Source organism: Penaeus japonicus, unplaced genomic scaffold, assembly GCF_977035675.1.
Source record: "Penaeus japonicus unplaced genomic scaffold, GWHDUDI00000001_assembly GWHDUDI00000016, whole genome shotgun sequence".
Taxonomy (NCBI): Eukaryota; Metazoa; Arthropoda; class Malacostraca; order Decapoda; family Penaeidae; genus Penaeus; species Penaeus japonicus.
The window spans coordinates 3,059,570-3,064,569 of NW_028234418.1; the positions used below are offsets into that span (position 1 = coordinate 3,059,570).

Here is a 5,000-nt window from a genome sequence, read left to right on the forward strand (position 1 = left end):
GGGAAGGAGAAGGGGAAAAGGGAAGGAAAAGGAGAAGGGAAGGAGAAGGAAAAAAGAGAGAAGGGGAAAAGGAGAAAAAGAAGAAGAGAAGAAGAAGAAGAAGAACGAGAAAGAAAATTAATAGGAAAAAGGAGAAGGAGAAGGAGAAGGAGAAGGAGAAGGAGAAGAAAGAAAAGAAGAAAAAGGAGAAGGAAAAAAGGAAGAAAAAAGAGAAGAAAAGGAGAAGGGGGGGGAAAAGGGGGAAAAGAAGGAAAGAGGAGAGGGAAAGGGGAAAGGAGAAGGGGAGGGGAGGGAAAAGGGGGTTTTAAAGGGGAGGGAGGGGGGAGGGGAGGAGGGGGAAAGAAAGAGGAGGGAGGAGGAGGGGTGGGGCGGGGGGGAAAAGGGGTGAGGGGAGGAAAAAGGAATGGGGGTTTGGGCCCGGGGGGGGAGGGAAGGAGGGGTTTGGGGGGGAGGGGGGAAAGGAGGGGAGGGGGGGGGAGGGGGAGGGGGGAAGGAGGGCGGAAGGGAAGAAAGGGGAGAGGAGAGGAAAAGGGGGAAGGGAGGGAGGATGGGAAGGAAGGGGAGGGGGAAGGAGGGAGGGAGGGGGAAAGGGAAGGGGAAAAAGGGGGGAGGGAAGGGGAGAGAAGAGAAGGAGGAGGAGGAGGGGGGGAAAGGGGGGGGGAAGGGGAAGGAGGGAAAAGGAAGAAGCAAGGTGGGGGGAGCGGGAGAAAGGAGGGCGGAAGGGAAGAAAGGGGAGGGCAGTTAAACTGAAGGAAGGAAGGGCAGGAGCGATGGAGAAAGTGGGAGGATAAGGAAGGAAAAGAGGGAGGGAGGGAGGGGAAGGGGGGAAAAAAGGAGGGCGGGGGGGGAAGGGGGGAGGAAAGGGGAGGGAGGAAGAGGGGGGGGAGAGGAGGGAGGAGGAAGCAAGGAAGGAGGAGGAAGCAAGGAAGGAGAAGGAAGCAAGGAAGGAATAAGAACAAATAGGGCGACAGAGGCGAAGGAGGAGAGAAGCGAGGAGAGAAACGAGGAGAGGGCTGAAGAAGGGCCGCGAGAAGGAATGGGATAGAATGGAAGGGACGGGGGGGGGGGGGCTGAGTTAAGGCGGGTTTGATGACCTGGAACCGATGACTCGAGACCTGGATGAGAGGAATCATCGCGGTGGAAATTCATCATTCGCGACCGCCTTTGCGTCAATGATAAAGCTGTCGCTATCACTCTGCCTGCCACTCTGTCTCTCTCTTTCTCCCTCACTGCTTCATCCCCTGTCACCCCTCTATCTCTCTCTGTCTCTCTGAGAATGAGAGTGAGTGAGAGAGAGAGAGAGGGAGAGGGAGAGGGAGAGAGGGAGAGAGGGAAGGAGGGAGGGAGGGAGGAAGGGAGGGAGGGTGGGTGGGGGGGTGGGAGGGAGGGAGGGGAGAGGGGGGGGGGGAGGGAGGGAGGGAGGGAGGGAGAGAGGGAGGGAGGGAGAGAGAGAGAGAGAGGAGAGGAGAGAGAGGGAGGGAGGAGAGAGAGAGAGAGAGAGAGAGGAGAGAGAGGAGAGAGAGAGAGGAGAGAGGAGAGAGAGAGGGAGGAGAGAGAGAGGAGAGAGAGAGAGAGGGGGGGGAGGGAGAGAGAGAGAGAGAGAGAGAGAGAGAGAGAGGGGGGGGGGGGCAGCCCAGAGCCTCCCATCTCAGTCTCCTCGCAGCGTGGAAGCCGCAGTTGGTCGCGGTGTCAGTTACATCGCCTAAAAAGGTCGAGAATTCGCTGAAGGTCACACGTGCCCCAGAAGCGGCCGGGCAGGCAGGACTCGCCCCGAGGACATGCAGAGAAGCAGGCTGCCTCGAAGGCCTCTCGCTTCCTGCGTCTGCGTCCGGTGTCGGTCTGTCTGAAGCCGTCTCGGCCAGTCCGCTTCCCTAATCCTTTCTCCCACCCTCATCTTCTCTCTTTTCCTTTCCTCTCTGGCTCTCCCTCCTCCCGCCCCTTCTTCCTACTACTCTCCCTCTCCCTCTCCTTTTATTCCTCCCCCCCCCCCCTCAAACCATCTCCTCATTCCTCCACTTCCCCTTCCCCTCCTCCTCCTCATCCACCCTCTTTCTCTCTCTCCTACCACCTCCCCTTTCTCTCTCCCATACCCCCTCTCCCCCTCTCCCCCTCCCCATTACTCGCCAACCCTCCCCCTCCCCTCCCCCCTGTCCTTCCCCCTCCTCTCTTCTCCTCTCCTCTCGCCCGCAAGCTAATCCCAGCAACATAACGCCATCGCTCGCGGACAGCTTCCTTTCGCCAGCATTTCCATATATATCAACCTCCAGGGAAGCAATCTCCCGGCTTTGATATAGATGTGTTCACACACACACGTACGCGCGTAGATGGGAAGAGTGAGTGTGTGTGTGTATGTGTGTGTGTGTGTGTGAGTGTGTGTGTGTGTGAGTGTGTGTGTGTGTGTGTGTGTGTGTGTGTGGATGTGGGTGTGGGTGTGAGTGTGAGTGTGAGTGTGAGTGTGTGATTGTGAGTGTGTGATTGTGAGTATGAGTATGAGTATGAGTATGAGTATGAGTATGAGTATGAGTATGAGTATGAGTATGAGTATGAGTATGAGTATGAGTGTGAGTGTGAGTGTGAGTATGAGTATGAGTATGAGTATGAGTATGAGTATGAGTATGAGTATGAGTATGAGTATGAGTATGAGTATGAGTATGAGTATGAGTATGAGTATGAGTATGAGTATGAGTATGAGTATGAGTATGAGTATGAGTATGAGTATGAGTATGAGTATGAGTATGAGTATGAGTATGAGTATGAGTATGAGTATGAGTATGAGTATGAGTATGAGTATGAGTATGAGTATGAGTATGAGTATGAGTATGAGTATGAGTATGAGTATGAGTATGAGTATGAGTATGAGTATGAGTATGAGTATGAGTATGAGTATGAGTATGAGTATGAGTATGAGTATGAGTATGAGTTTGAATATGAGTATGAGTATGAGTATGAGTATGAGTATGAGTATGAGTATGAGTATGAGTATGAGTATGAGTATGAGTATGAGTATGAGTATGAGTATGAGTATGAGTATGAGTATGAGTATGAGTTTGAATATGAATATGAATATGAATATGAGTATGAGCATGAGCTTGAGCATGAGCATGAGTATGAGTATGAGTATGAGTATGAGTATGAGTATGAGTATGAGTATGAGTATGAGCATGAGTATGAGTATGAGTATGAGGATGAGTATGAGTATGAGTATGAGTATGAATATGAGTATGAATATGAATATGAATATGAATATGAATATGAATATGAATATGAGTATGAGTATGAGTATGAGAATGTGTATGTATATGAGTATGACTACGAGTATGAGTATGAGTATACGTATGCGTATGAGTATGAGTATGAGTATGAGTATGAGTATGAGTATGAGTATGAGTATGAATATGAGTATGAGTATGAGTATGAGTATGAGTATGAGTAAGAGTATGAGTATGAGTGTGAGTATGAGTATGAGTATGAGTATGAGTATGAGTATGAGTATGAGTATGAGTATGAGTATGAGTATGAGTATGAGTATGAGTATGAGTATGAGTATGAGTATGAGTATGAGTATGAGTATGAGGATGAGTATGAGTATGAGTATGAGTATGAGTATGAGTATGAGTATGAGTATGAGTATGAGTATGAGTATGAGTATGAGTATGAGTATGAGTATGAGTATGAGTATGAGTATGAGTATGTGTATGGGTATGAGTATGAGTATGAGTATGAGTATGAGTTTGAGTATGAGTATGAGTATGAGTATGAGTATGAGTATGAGTATGAGTATGAGTATGAGTATGAGTATGAGTATGAGTATGAGTATGAGTATGAGTATGAGTATGAGTATGAGTATGAGTATGAGTATGAGTATGAGTATGAGTTTGAATATGAATATGAGTATGAGTATGAGTATGAGTATGAGTATGAGTATGAGTATGAGTATGAGTATGAGTATGAGTATGAGTATGAGTATGAGTATGAGTATGAGTATGAGTATGAGTATGAGTATGAGTATGAGTATGAGTATGAGTATGAGTATGAGTATGAGTATGAGTATGAGTATGAGTATGAGTATGAGTATGAGTATGAGTATGAGTATGAGTATGAGTATGAGTATGAGTATGAGTATGAGTATGAGTATGAGTATGAGTATGAGTATGAGTATGAGTATGTGTATGAGTATGAGTATGAGAATGAATATGAGTATGAGAATGAGTATGAGTAAGAGTATGAGTAAGAGCAGGAGTATGAGTATGAGTATGAGTATGAGTATGAGTATGAGTATGAGTATGAGTATGAGTATGAGTATGAGTATGAGTATGAGTATGAGTATGAGTATGAGTATGAGTATGAGTATGAGTATGAGTATGAGTATGAGTATGAGTATGAGTATGAGTATGAGTATGAGTATGAGTATGAGTATGAGTATGAGTATGAGTATGAGTATGAGTATGAGTATGAGTATGAGTATGAGTATGAGTATGAGTATGAGTATGAGTATGAGTATGAGTATGAGTATGAGTATGAGTATGAGTATGAGTATGAGTATGAGTATGAGCATGAGTATGAGTATGAGTATGAGCACTGCCCCTCGGGGCCTTTAACCAATAAAAAATTCTGCATCAACACCGCTTCCCCCTCCCCCCCCCCCTTCCCTCTTCCAAGACGAGAGCTAATATTGCATGCGTCGCGAGGCAAGCGCAGCCAAAATGCAGGCAAAAGAATGGCCTCGGCGTGAGTGGCACAGCCTATGCTCCCCCTTCCCTCCCCCCCCCCCATCTCTCCTGGTGTTGGTATCTCCTTCCTTCCGACGTGCGACGCGACAAGGGCGTGAGATGCCTCGCGGGGGCTCTGGGGGCTCTCGAGACACTGAGACCATCCCCGTCCAGACGAACCGGGGCTTTGCTGATCCCTCCCAGTTCCCTTTCTTGGGAAAAGGAAAAGGAAATTCCATTTGTAAAATTAGCAATTAGCAACGGCGGTTCGTTAATGGCCCTGCGGGATCC

At 47.7% G+C, this 5,000-nt stretch overlaps 1 protein-coding gene across 8 annotated transcripts in view; it reads right to left on the reverse strand.

Moving 5' to 3' along the window:
- The window catches only part of KrT95D (phosphofurin acidic cluster sorting protein KrT95D), a 345,004-nt gene that overhangs the window by 195,015 nt on the left and 144,989 nt on the right, over positions 1 to 5,000 (reverse strand). The gene's annotated exons all lie outside the window — the stretch shown is intronic.